A 15204-nucleotide genomic window follows, 5' to 3' on the forward strand; every position below is an offset into this window, starting at 1 on the left:
CGCTCCTCAAAGTTGATATTCATGAATTCTGCTTTCCTGAAATCTCTGTTCACACCTCACTATGAAGGTCTTATCTGTCTCTTTTATATTTCAGTCTGGTTGGAGAGTAAAATTAGTTGTGATTTCCTAATTGGAAGCTACATGGGGCATCCACATGATGATAACTGTACTGAGAACTCAATCTACCCAAGCACTCTGAAACAGAAGGTCGCCATTTTGTAAAACCATAGAAAATGCTACCAGGCATTTTACAGAATTGTCAATCAGGATAGAATGGACACTAATTGCTTCTCCCACAGCTGTTAACATTCCTCTTCAGTGGCCAAGCAACCCTTAAGACAGGAACAAACTCTTTTAGATGTCTGAAAATTTCCTACAAACTGAAGTACAGGTTTCCAAGGTGACTTCTGTGCCCAGCTGTCCATTGATTAACATGAATGAAGAGCTAACATTTCTGAACAAATAAAGTATTTTAGAGAGAATGATCTGATTCTCCCGAAAGGATGTAGTGATCAGACAAATAAATTTCTAGTTTATAATTTTGGGGAGTGTTTGTGTTATTATGGTATTATATTGTACTTTTAACAGTGTTCTCCAAAGTCGATATAAAAAGTGAGCATATCAAAGGATGGATAAATCAACCCAATAGGGTCCATACTCATAATGAGTTACTAAGACTTTCTTCTATATTTTTATCTAAAAATTTTAAAAAATGTCTTTGTTAGTATTTAAAGTAAAAATTTGCAGTAGGAAAAAAAATTGCAGTAGGACATGTTTATAGTTCATAAAGAGATATACATATATTGTGATTGCATGCTTTGAAAATTTTTACTAATGGGAGTGTATGTTAGTTATCTATATTGGTGTATAACAATTATTCCATAACATAACATCTTAAAACAGCAAGCATTTACAATCTCACAGTTTTTATGGGTCAGGAATCTGGGTGTAATTTAGCTGGCTGCCTGTAGCTCAAGGTCTCTTATGAATTTGAAATAAAGCTGTTGACTAGGGCTGTGATCACATTTTAGGTTGAACTAGAGGAGATTCTGTTTTAGGTTCACTCACCTATTTTATTGGTAAAATTCAGTCCCTGTCAGACTGTTTGAAGGCTTAAGTCCTTCATTGGATGTTAGCTGGAGGCCTTTCTCCTTTCCTTGCCTTTTAATAGGGTAGTTCACAATATGTCAGCTGACTTTCCTTAGAGAAGACGAATGAGAGAGGTAGAGGAAGTATCCAAGTCAGAAGCCAGACTCTTTTACAACTTAATCTGAGAGGAGGCATTCCATCAATGTTTACATATTCTGTTTAGTGAAATTCCAAGTTCTATTCAGTGTTCTGTGCTTAGTTTACTACTGAGTCATGTCTGACTCTTTATGACTTGACTGTAACCTGCCAGGCTCCTCTGTTCATGGGATTCTTCAGGCAAGAAAACTGGAGTGGGTTGCCATGCCTTCCTGCAGGGGATCTTACCAACCCAGGGATCGAACGTGTGTCTCCTGTATCTCCTCCACTGGCAGGTGGTTCTTTACCACTGTTCAGTAGAATAAAATATGATAGAATCAAGTCAAACATAAATGAGTTGCTGAATCTACCAACTCAACAGGAGCAGGTTATTTGCTTGCTTGCTTGCTTTACTTCAGTTGTATCTGACTCTTTGCAACCCCATGGACTGTAGCCCGCCAGGCTCCTCTGTCCATGGGATTTTCCCAGCAAGAGCACTGGAGTGGGTTGCTATATAAGGATTTAAATACAAGGAGGTAGAGATTTGGGGGAACTCCCTTAGAGACTACTTACCACAGAGCACGTGATAAAAAATTCTGGAGACTTTTTTTAGAATATAGGTCTGTAGACTCTTTTGTAAAAATTCAGGTTGCAAATAGTTTAGGTGGCATCGGCCAAATATGATCAGCACTGTATATTCATCTTCTTTTTACTCTTTAAAAATATAAAATTTTTCTCAGCTTCAGGGTCATACAAAAGTAGACCATGAGGCAGATTATTCCTTCTGACTACTGTTTGCTAGGATGTACTCTAGTAGACTTTGAGATAGATTTTGGCTCAAAACTCAAGATTTCTAATGATTAAAGCTATCCAGTGATAGATGGACAGGAAAGCCTGGCATGCTGCAGTCCATGGGGTCGCAAAGAGTCGGACATGACTGAGTGACTGAACTGAACTGAACTGAATGATAGAACGGGATTGCTCAAAAAATTGGATGAATCACTTACTCACTGAATTCTTTAGAGTTAAACAGTTGTCTCTCACTAGGTTAAGAGAGGTTGGGATTGGGAGGGAAAGCAAGGAAAATGGATCAGTTCACCCCTTACCAAAGTCAGAACATTAGTTTAACAATAAAAGAGCCCCTGATTGAATAAAGTTGGAAATGATATGTAGTCTTTGCAATTTTGAGAGAAATACAAAATTTTAGCACATCAAAGTCTCTGGGAAGTAAAGAAACTTGTGTTTTTCTGTTTCCTTTGAAATTATTTGACCCAAAAATCTCCTATCCCTTTTAATTTGAATAATATTTGTTACTTTTATTCCATAGAACAAACCTAGGAAACATAAGATTAAATGACTTATACTATCTCTTCCAACTTTTTTATTTTTTTATTTTCATTTATCTTTATTTTTTATTGAAGTATAGTTGATGTACAATATTGTATATATTACAGGTATACTATATAGTGATTCACAATTTTTACAGGTTTTATTACATTTATAGTTATTAAAAAATATTGGCTATTATAAATAAACATTGTATAATATAGTCTTATAGCTTCCTGATAGTTTTTACTTCTTAATCCTCTACCCCCACATTGCTCCTCCTCTCTTCCTTCTCCCCACTGGTAACCACTAGTTTATTCTATATCTGTGAATCTGCTTCTTTTCTGTTATATTCACTAGGGACATTCACCAGTTTTATTATATTCACTATATTTGCTAGTTTTGTATGTCTTAGACTTTGCATGTAAGTGATATTATACAATATTAGTCTTTTATTTCTGTCTTATTTATTTGACTTATTTCACTTAGCATAATGTTTTCCAAGTCCATCCATGTTGCTGTGACAAAATTTCATTCTTTTTTATAGTTTAGTAGTATTCCATTGTGTGTGTGTGTGTGTGTGTGTGTGTGTGTATTGATATCTATCTATCTATATATGTACCATGTCTTCTTTATCCATTCATCTGTTGATGCACACTTAGGTTGCTTTCATATATTCCTCCAGCTTTTTTAGTTCATGATTATATACATTGTTAAGGTATTATTTGTTGTTTTTTTTTTAGCTTATAGTTTTATGTATATCTGTCTTCCTAAAAGGTTTAGGTCATTTTAACATTTATCAACTCCTTATATCAGGCCTGGTCCTCTTGTCAGGCATGGGAAGGTAAAAATAACATAGCTCTTGTCCTCAAAAAACATTAATTTCTTCTAAGCTCTGAACTTTAGCACAGTGCTTTTCACACAGAAGCTACTTCGGAAAAGTTTGTTCAGTGGATGAAGATTGAATAAAACCTTTTGAGCTATCTGGGATTATGGACATAGAAAAACTCAATAAATGTATACAAAATAAATCAATGAATTCTGGTTGAAAAGTAACAGTGCGTTCAGTTATTTTGATGTTGCCATACACCTGCCATATATGTTCCTGAACAATCAAACTGTTTATTACCATTATAAATTAAGACGCTTAAAGGAAACTTGGACTCCAAAAATTTGGATTCATATTAGAAACTGCCACTTTAAACATAACTCTTGCAGATTTAGTTGACGTCTTTTCTACTAGATGGTTTGATACGACTGTGGCTTTCATCTTTGTATAATAGAGTATTATCTGGTTACAACACATAATTCAATTAACATTATCCTTTAAATTTCTCTATCCTTTGCCGATATGCTTAAATTTATGCCTCTTTATCCTTGCCTCTCCCATTTCAACCTTAGAAACTACTGTCATTAATCTGTATCTTTTGAGGTTATCACTCCACTTTAGCTAGGAACCATTTCATTCTTATCATCCACAGTGCATCATCTGGGCTGTTCTTCTCTATCCTGCATATTGCCATCAATATTCCATCCTTATATATTTTTAATCTCAGCCAAGAATATTGTATCATCTTCAATTCTGGTCAGATAAAATAAATGTTCCATTGGGTATGTAAATGATCCTCTAAGCCAGATAAATTAGGAGGTTTTGCTTTCAGTGTTGAAAAAAGATCTTTATCCTTAAATCAGACATTAGGGAAACAAACGGAATGTTACATGCTGGCATATTTTAAATGCTAATTTTTTTTACTTCCCCATGAAAGAAAAAAAAATGGCATTTGCAACTCAAGATTTGCTCTGGAAAATAAAGTTTTTTCATTTATTTACCAAAAAATAAGAAAAGGAGGATCAGTAGCATTTAGGGAAACTTGTATTCTTTGCCTATCTCTCCAGCTGTCAGGTTATAATAGCATTGGTCTTTGTTGCTGGGCTGGAAGCAAATGGATGCCCCTCAAATTAGCCTGGGAAATCAAATTTCATAACGTTTTAACTGGAAGTAATCTAAAATTATACCTGATCCAACTCTGTTTTTATAGTTGAGGAAGCTGGGAGGAAATACAGTTGAGGAAGCTAAAGGAAATTACATGTATTATTAAAGGCCACATAGTTCTCAAGACTAGACTGGAGGCCAAGTTTTGTGGCTCCCAACTCAGTGCTCTTTCTACACTCTGCACATTGACTAAAACAAAGCAAAATGATGAGTTTGTTGCAAAACTTTCCATCAGCAAGTCAGAAAACTTAAGATGAAAGGAGCAATGTCTTCCAAGTTGCTCACAGACTGGGGGATTTTTATGGGGTAAATGCAGAAGTCATTTTTTTTTTTCAGTTTATTGGCTGCCTAGGGGTCTTCTTCCCTAATGGATCAAGGACTCTGAGTCAGGGGAACAAGGAAATCCACTGAGATGGCATGGACATACTTGGCATTTGGGGAGTGGCTGACATCCTCTGCTGATTTTGAGAAGAGCTATAAGTTCCTGTGCATGTGTTCTCAGTTGAGACCCCATGAACTGTATCTCACCAGGCTTCTCTGTGTCTGGAATTTTCCAGGCAAGAATACTGGAGTGAGTTGCCGTTTCCTACTACAGAGGATCTTCCCTACCCAGGGATCAAACCCAGGTCTCCTGTGTCTCCTGCATTTGGCAGGCAGATTCTTTACCACTGAGCCACCTGGGAAGCCCTTTTGACAGTAAAGAATCCTCCTGCAATGTGGGATACCTGGGTTCTATCCCTGGGTTGGGAAGATCCCCTGGAGGAGGGCATGGCAACCCACTCCAGTATTCTTGTCTGGAAAATCCCCATGGACAGAGGAGCCTGGTGGGCTACAGTTCATGAGGTCGCATAGAGTTGGACCCAACTGAGTGGCTAAGAACAACACACAGGGTTAGTTTAAGCTTCCGTTGTACACCTGCACTGACCATCTCCATTTGTCCCTGACATAACTGACTTCGTTAGTTTGGTTCTGTATACTTCATCATATCATACTTCATCAACTTTGATTAATATTTAAGTGAAGACTTCATGAGCAAATCAGAACCCTGAACAATAGGAAATATTTTTATAGTCTGGTCCCTGCATTTCTCACTAGCCTTCTCTCTGGTCCTTCTCATAGAATGCACAAAAGATTTTCTTTGTTTAGGGATTTTTGCAGTCCTCCCCACCACCCCACTTTTATAACTGTGTGTCTCTGTGTGAAATGCCCTTCTGCTTTTTTCCTGTCTGGCTAATTATTTCTATGTTTGGTTTGGGCTATAGAGGAAAAAGTCATATATATCTCACCAGATTTTCCAGTTTTCCTGAAGAAAATGGTATGCAGTACCATGTACCTACAGAATTACCTTCCAATACAACAATTGGTTCCATTAAAATAACCCCTCTTAGCCCTAAGAGGAGACTGTACAAATATTCCAAAGACAGGGTCTGTAGTTGGTAGGCAATACAGTGCAAGCCAGCTCTTGTTTTTAAATGTTATGCCCAGAGAGATCTTTGAAATTTATAAACAGATGGATTCTTTTTGCTTGATTCACTAATGTTTTACAATTAACTAATTAACAGGTTTATTGCCAAAATTAGCAATAAAAAGTGTTTGGGAGCTTCGACCAAAGCAGTCTTTTGCAATTACATAGATACCAAAACAATCTGCATGATAGTTTCAGGCTAAACGTTGCTCAAATCAGAATTTCACCTGCTGTTTTCAAATAAAAGTTGACAAATACAAAAATGAACCCTGCAGATTTCCACACTCCTTTCATATACACCAGTTTCTGCCTTAATTAATAATAATTACAGGTAACACAAACTGTAGTTGGAAGGTCTAAATGGACCCAGATTGCTTTCAAGTGTGCAAAATTGCTTAACCAACACAGTGCTGCAGGACTATTAGGAAGCCTTTTTATGTGAAGTCCATCTGCTCTCCTCTAGCTGGCAGGACCTTATTTGACCTATTCATCTTCATCTCCTACTGTTCCTCACCACCAGCCAGGTCAGTGTCCTGTGTTGCCGAGTCATCGTTGCATGGCTCCTCCGATCCCGCCCCTCATCACTCTCCAGCACATCCCAACCTTTCGCTGTATTGAAATCCTTGTATTTCCTTGAACATGCCACGCTCTGTCTTTTGCTCCGTGTGAACTATTTTTCTGCCTTGGGTACCTTCTGGGCTCTTTGTGATTTAGTTTGGGCATCACCTCTTTGGGGATGTATTCCCTATCAACCCCTTATTCCTGACTTTGGAAGGTGGAATTAGATTTAGGAGGGGAAGGAAGGCAGGCCATCTTCTCTTTTTTTTGATGTCCTTTCACTGAACTGTAAGCAATTTACAGCAAAGAAATACTAGAAATTTTTAAAATTTGATTTTTAAAATAATTCTAGATAGATAAATATGTATTGGAAGAAGGAAAGAAAGAAAGGAGAAAAGAGTGAGGGGGGAATAAAAGGTGGGAGGAAAGAAAGTGGGGAAGGAAAGAAAGAAGAAAAGGAAGGAAGGAAGGAAGGAAAAAGAGACAGCCATGTTTTTGTTTATTCCCAGGCATTGTGTTTAGAATACCCCCTGTGTGGAATTTCTCAGTTCATCTCTTAAAATCCCCATGAAAGCTTCAGTTTGTACCATACTACTTCTTCCTACATTTTTGTAAGCTTTGTTTTAGACCTTTATTTTTTCTGGCATGAAAAAACTCTGCTTCATCAATTAGGTTATAAACTTCATGGTGGCAGAAATGGAACCTCAGTATTCAAAAGGACTTCGTGAAATGTGACCTATTCTAAGGTCACATTCTAAATGTGATCTAGTTTTTCCCATTGTGAGAATCCCATTGGTCACAGTTCTGGTACTTCTGAAAATTCTCCTGAAGCTTTTTTAGTGCCTAACTCTTGATAAACACACTCTGCGCATGATTAATCAATGAAACATTCTTTGTGCTTAATAAGATTAAATAGTACCCTTATTATTTTATTGATTTATTACATGAATTTCTTTTATATTTATACCGTGCCATGTTCCCCAAAATACACACGATGGGATAAGAATCAGTTATGGTGTCTTAACCTTATGGTACGCTGAGCAGTGAGTTAAAGTACAGCTTATGTGCCTTTATTTCCTGATTTTCTAGCCTCAGCTCAGCTGACACTTCCTCCTGGAAGCCTTCCCTGACTTCACCATGAGTTAGGTAGTCCTGGATATTCCAAAACACCACTGTGGATAAATTCATCATAGCGCTTAGCCTTTGAATAACAATTATCTTGTCCCCTGATTTCACTTCCCTTGTCCACCAGGCATCCACCACCTGGTAGGCAATGACAGCATCTTCTTTATCTTCATGTGGTCACTAACACAGGGCCTAGGACATGGCATTCCTCTCCTGACCCATCCTCTGCTCTGCATTAGGAGATCTCTAGGGACAAGTCTGCATGTACACTCCCCTGCAGAAAAGCCTCTAAAGTCTTCTTTTTTGTAGCAGAAAGTACAAGCTTTTTAAATGTCATTTTTTTATATGGCTCAGTCTACCTCCCTATCTCATCTGTACCTTCATACTTCTGTTCCAGGCTTCCTCTGAATCTTTCAGGGCTTACATGTCCATTTACCCCTGCATTACTTACATTTTGCATGAAAAAAGCAATCTTTCTTTCCACTGGGCTCTTCCATCTGAATATTTCTCTTCTTAGAAATGCCCTGTCCTTTCTTAAAGATTCAGCTCCAAGCTCACCTACTCTTTGGTATTCTGAAAGCACATAGCCATCATTCAAATAATATTTCAATAAGCACCTACTAAGAGATGGAGAACCGGGAGCCAGAGACTCACCATGTGAGCATGGAATCTCTTGACTTGGTTCACTTCATTCATCCCCTTAGGCAGGAATCCTGATTGTTTTGGCTTTGTATTTTTAACTTAGGCTTTGTATTTCAAACAAAGCACAGTCTCTGGCCAATGATGACAGTTTGAATGAAATCATTTTCAGACATTTCTTGGTTGTTGATTCTTTATCAATCTAAAGTCAATATTACATTTTAACAACTAGTCATTTTACATACCATTAATGAAAATATTTATAAATGACTGTAGGTAGAACTTCCAGGAATAATTTTTTTCAGAGAGCTACATTAGAAAACTTTATGTCTTAATTCTAGAAGCTGAGACATCTTAATGCTACCATCTCTTTAATCTGTTCATTTAGAATTCTGTTCTTTCGCTTTTGTGCTTTCCTGTAGTTAATTTTTGCATTAACGTTGTCTTTGACATTGTGTTAGATATAATGCTTTAATTTTTTGGTATAATGTATGGAGAATTAGGTATACAACTTCTCTACTGATAATGGTAATACTGATAACGACAGTTTTAATGTTCAAACTCCCTGCATGTTTTATTAAAATGCATTTTATTATTTCATCCCAGTTTCTTCAGGAAGCTGAGCAGGCATTATTTAAGCAACTTTATAAGAAATACAAAGCTTATTAACTATCATCTTTTTGTTGTTATTGAACAGTAACCTATTGCTGTGCTTTTCATGGAGGAAAAATATGCAGTATAGAAAGATATAGCCCATGAAGAAGTGACATTCAGTCTGTACATATGATAAAATTCAGTTAACACATATAGAGTCTTACCAAAGCAAGCATCACAGTCAGTTAAATCCACATCCAGGATCCAGAGCAATTTCCAAGAAATCAAACCAGGAGCAATGAATTCTGCCAGGTTTTCCCTCTTCTTCTCTTCTCCCCGGGAGCGCACATCCAAACAGTTGTATTACCCAGAGTGGAATCACTCTTATCTGATCTGTACTTAATCACATTGCTGGATTAGAGCTTTTCTGGATTGATTTATTGCTTTACTTGGCACTCTCCCTTCCTTCTCTAAAACATATGTGCTGACAACTCATACTGACTAAAAGCTCATGGCACTTTGAATACTCAGAGTCAGTAGTCCACATTTTCTAACATATATTTATTTTTTGATGAAATATACATGTAGAAGAATATTTGAAACACTTATGACTCTTTTGAAAAAGGATAATAAGATAAATTCCTGGGTACCCATCCTCTAGTTTAAAAAACCAGAATGTATGTGCCCCTCCCTCACAGCATCGCTCTACTACTCTTCTTCCCCTTGCACTCTCTAAACAGTAGTCAACCTTCAAATTTTCTCTAAATTATGCTCTAAATTTCCTCTGTGATTTTATACGTACCCCTGAAAATATATTGTTTTATTTTTATTTATATGTAAGTAAAATACTATGATTCTATATTGATATATCTTCTATGACATACTTATTTGGCTAAATATTATTTCCTTTCCATTTTTTTTTTCCCTTTTGTATGTTTGGATGCTATGTGCTCAATGTATTTTTTGTTTTGTTACCCGAACACTTTTAACACATTTATTTAACCACCCCCACCACTTTATTGTCCTACAAGATATTCAAGGGCCTTAAATATTTTAAATTTAATCACCTATTTTTCCAATTTAAATCTTAACATTATTCTGTATTTTAATTCTCTCCTATTTTCCCCCAACATTTAACATTTCTTAAACTTTTCTGGATGGTCAGTGTTGATTTAAATTTACCCATATTTCCCATCTTTTTTAAATCTTTGTGTCTCAGATACTCTATCTGTGATTGTTTTTCTTCTCTTTAAACTATATGCCATAGATTTTACTCCAAGGAGAATCTAGGCTGAGGTTCTCATATATTATTTGTCTGAGAATGTCATTACCTTCTTTCCTGAACAATAGTTCAATTTTTTTTCTCATAACATTAAAGATATTATTCCAATACTATCTGGCTTTCATTGTTGTCGATAAATCATAAATTGGTCTAATATCCATTTCTTGGTAGGTAATTTATGTTTTAAGATGTGCTCTTTTCATTTTTTGTGTTCTTCAGGATTATTATTATGATTGAGGTATCTATTGCTTTTTTACTTATTCCCCTTGGGATTTATTGTAGCTCCTAGTCCTGAATGTTGATATCTTTAAATAGTTCTGGAAAATTCTCAACAATTTTTGAACATTGTCTTTTCTTTATTTTCTATTATCTCTGTGGCATAGACAAAGCTTTGAACATTCCAGACAGAATACTCTTAGCTTGTCTGCTGCTGCTGCTTCTAAGTCACTTCCGTCGTGTCCTACTCTGTGCGACCCCATAGACAGCAGCCCACAAGGGTCCCCTGTCCCTGGGGTTCTCCAGGCAAGAACATTGGAGTGGGTTGCCATTTCCTTCTCCAATGCGTGAAAGTGAAAAGTGAAAGTGAAGTCTCTCAGTCGTGTCTGACCCTCAGCAACCCCATGGACTGCAGCCCACCAGACTCCTCCGTCCATGGGATTTTCCAGGCAAGAGTACTGGAGTGGGGTGCCACTTAGCTTGTCTAGCTCTCTTTAAATCTGGTAAAGACTATGTGGAGATGTGGACAGTGGAATGTGGGTGGAAGGGATGCTGGTTCCGGTCAAGTTTGGCAAGTATACAAGTGGTACACCTGGTTATCAACTTGTGTGGCCAGAGGAGTGACCTCCTCAGGATAAAATATGTATATGGATTCATGGAAAGATGTGAATATTCTAAACAGGTGATCAGACTTCTGGAAGGAAAAGGATTAGAAAACTAGTGATGAAGTGATCTGGCATATAGAGACACATAGGTTAATACATGGGAATTGATGCTAAGTGTAAAGATCTTTATAAGACGTTAGCGAAATGTACTATTGGTGCGTACAATAGGTAATAGACTATCCTCCATGAAAGAGGTACTGACTTAGCTGGTTGTCCTTGGCCACCTAGCTTATATCCAATGACTGATTAAAACAGATATATGAACATCCAATCATTTTAGCCCAGCATGTGAACATTTTCTTGGGCCATTTTAGTTCCAGAGTTCCATGTGGGATAGACTGAGGCTTTCATGGGACTCCATCATATCTCAGTTTTCCCCTCTGTTTAACTCTCCTGTCTTTCCTTTTTTTCCCACAATTGTCGATTCAAAGAACATTCCTCAATAATCATCTTGTATATTAAACTCCCATTGAAATTCCTTTCTAGAGAACCCAACCTGTGACAATGTTATAAAAATGGGATTTGTTCAAGAGAGATATGGTCAGTTTACAAGCACAGTAGAAGAGAACATCAAGAATCTATTCAAAAACTTGCAGAGTTGGGAAAGCCAAAATATCTAAAAGTGGCAACTAGCAAAACTTATCAACAGATAAAATGACCCAGGATAAATACACATTATATATAGCTTTTTTTTCCTTTCACTGCTTATTACAAAAGCCTTAAAATATCTGCCATTAAACTGAGAGAGAAAAAGAAGTATATGGGACCTATGGGACAAGAAAACAAAGAGATAAATCATATCTGAAAAAATGTCTCTAAGGTTACCTCTGATATCATTACTGATATGTGTAACTGACTGAAAGCAGATAGATCAGAAACTTAATAATATTTTAGGAAACCTATATAGACAAAGAAACTATTAGCTTGATTTTTTAGAAAGCATATGACTTTTCCAATTTAAATCAACATTTGGGTTCCAACTTTCCATGAACAGAAAATGGGTTGTGAAATCTGTTATTGACTCCAAAGAGTTATTGACTTCAAAAACCCATTTTAATTTTGATATTTGGCAAAACTAATACAATTATGTAAAGTTTAAAAATAAAATAAAATTAAAACAAAAAACAAAAAACAAAAAAACCCATTTTAGATGTGGCTGCTGCTGCTAAGTCGCTTTAGTCGTGTTCGACTCTGTGCAACCCCATAGACGGCAGCCCACCAGGCTTCCCAGTCCCTGGGATTCTCCAGGCAAGAACACTGGAGTGGGTTGCCATTTTCTTCTCCAATGCAGGAAAGTGAAAAGTGAAGTTGCTCAGTCGTGTCCGACCCTTAGCGACCCAATGGACTGCAGCCTACCAGGCTCCTCCGTCCATGGAATTTTCCAGGCAAGAGTACTGGAGTGGGTTGCCATTTCCTTCTCCGTTAGACTTGGCAAAGGATAGTAAGTAAAAAGGAATAACTTTATAGAGTAACACTAGTGGGGCATAAAACCTGTGGAAAAGGATTCTTCCAAAAGAGAAAATCAGGGCTTAATTAAGGAAAATCTCTCGAGTAAGGAGCATGCATGCGGTCTGCCCATTGGACTTCAGTGAATATTATATTATGTTATATTACATTATATGTCTTCCTTTCATTTCCTTTCAGAATGGGAATATTTATTGCCATTATTTTTTACTCTTTCACCATTATTGATTTTTTTTGGATGGAACATAATGCTGACTTTTTAGTTCACAGATGTCATGAAAAGAGAGGCCAGGTTTAAAGAGATTAATATTATCAAAATCCAAGGATTTTGAGGTAAAGATAGTAACTAGATGGGACTTCGGGTTGAGGCTGAGTGTGTTCTCTGTGTGGGTAGAAGAATGGAATGGTTTGATGACTAAAGGGGAAACAGAGGCAGAGATAATGCTGTGCATTTACCTTATAACTGTTGATTATTTTGTGACCTTCTAGCTTTCTCTTCTGCTTTGGCAGAAACTGTGGAGACCACTCATGGAGATGGAAGATCCACAGTACCCCTGGGGCTCTGCAAGGGAGAATGTTTCCCTGAACAGCTGCCTGATTCACACTGGACTTTACGTGAATGAGACATACACTTGTTTGTTAAGCCATGAAAAGGTGGCTATGTCATAGACTAGCCTATTTTGACAAATGCATCCTCTATCTGGACCACTAATTAGGTTTATACTGGACATGTCCCCTCTATTCTCGATGACTCTTAGCCCTTTTTATGTTGCCAATCATTTTTCTCTCTGGATGTATTCTAGATAACTTATTTGGATCTGTCTTTCAGCTCATTAACACTCATGTCAGTTGTCTCCAATTTGCTGTTGAATTTACCCATTGTGTTTTTAATTTTAATTAATTTATTTTCATGTCTAGGAGTGTAATTTAGGTCTTTCCAAATCGATTTAGTTGCTCTTTATAATCTACTTTCTTTCTGTTTTACTTTCAAGCTTCTCTTTTATTTCTTTAAACATACTGAATTTGTATATTTTATACTCAGCATCTGATATTAGAATTACTGAAGACTTCCAGTTCTAATTTGCCATCTCTTTGTTCCTGCTGGCTGTCACTTTTGCATTTTGTGATTTTTGGCTGTGGTCTGCTCATTTCCTTTGGCACTTTATCTGTGAGAATTTCTTGAGGCCTAAGTAATAGTTGGATTCCTCCAAACTACATTTGTGTTTGTTTAGGCTTTTCAACAGAGAAGGCAATGGCACCCCACTCCAGTATTCTTGCCTGGAAAATCCCATGGATGGAGGAGCCTGGTAGGCTGCAGTCCATGGGGTCGCTAAGAGTGGGACACGACTGAGCGACTTCACTTTCACTTTTCACTTTCATGCATTGGAGAAGGAAATGGCAACCCACTCCAGCGTTCTTGCCTGGAGAATCCCAGGGACTGGGAAGCCTGGTGGGCTGCCGTCTATGGGGTTGCACAGAGTCGGACACGACTGAAGCAGCTTAGCAGAAGCAGCAGCAGGCTATTCAGTAGCATTACTGACACAAGATGATTTGGGAATTCATTATTATTCAGTGGGAGCATGGATTTGGATTGTAAACTTCTATAATGATGGTCTATTGGCAACAAATTCTTGAATGATATTTTTTTCTCTCTCTTGACTCAGCATAGAATCAATAAATGAGATAAATCAATAATGAAATTTTCCTTGTGTCCCTTTTTATCTTGAGTAGGCAGTCCTTGGAAGCTGAACCTAGTGAAGTTTGTCTTCACAGTTTCCATCCTTGGGTAAATCCTAGATTTTAACTCCAGTCCTCTGTACCTTTCATAGCATAAAAGTGGAGCTCAGGAACTCCAGGGTCTACCAGAAACCTCTACATGTAATCTGATTTTGGTATCTTTTGTCTTTAAGGTTCCTGTTTCCACTTTTACCTTGACCTCTGTGAGTTTCTTCCTTTATGCCAACACAGCAGTTCTTTTTAAAAGACTGAATATATATATATATATACCTTATCCAACACTTTAGCTATTTCAGTCGGGAAGGTTGTTCAGAAAGATCTAGTCTACCATACGGCTAAAATAGAAACCATTATAGGCTATCCTCTAGAACTACACTCATGCACAGGCACCAGTCAGGTGGTATGCTTAGTAATATGAGACATGTCTGTTACCAAACTGGCTTACTACAGACATTTTTTAGTATAATTAATTTATAGAAATATTATCCTAACTGATTAAAAAATTAAAAGCTTTTGTCCATTATGAAATAATAGTGGCAAGTCTCAATAAAGATGAGCTGTTTAAAAACAGTTAAATTAAACCTGGGAAAAATAACAGTAAAAGATTTGGAAAAAAATTGGAAGACTCCAGAAAGATTCTGTACTCAGATTATTTCACAAGTGTCTTTAAGTTCTTGTTCCACTTTCACGAAATAAAAATGGAAATTAATGCTATATTATAGGTATGATTTATGCAAGAAAGATGGCTGGGAAGCCAGCTGAGAGAATTTTACTTGAACAGAAGGTATTAGATTCACACGCAAAAATTAGTGGATAAAAATATTTTAGGTATATATGTAACATCTTTTTTAATTCCTATATCTAATATACTTTTTCCATAAACAGGTCCTGAGTGTGGGAGAAAAGAGAGCTGCTA

The sequence above is a fragment of the Bubalus kerabau genome, chromosome 7 (genome assembly GCF_029407905.1).
Source record: "Bubalus kerabau isolate K-KA32 ecotype Philippines breed swamp buffalo chromosome 7, PCC_UOA_SB_1v2, whole genome shotgun sequence".
Taxonomy (NCBI): Eukaryota; Metazoa; Chordata; class Mammalia; order Artiodactyla; family Bovidae; genus Bubalus; species Bubalus kerabau.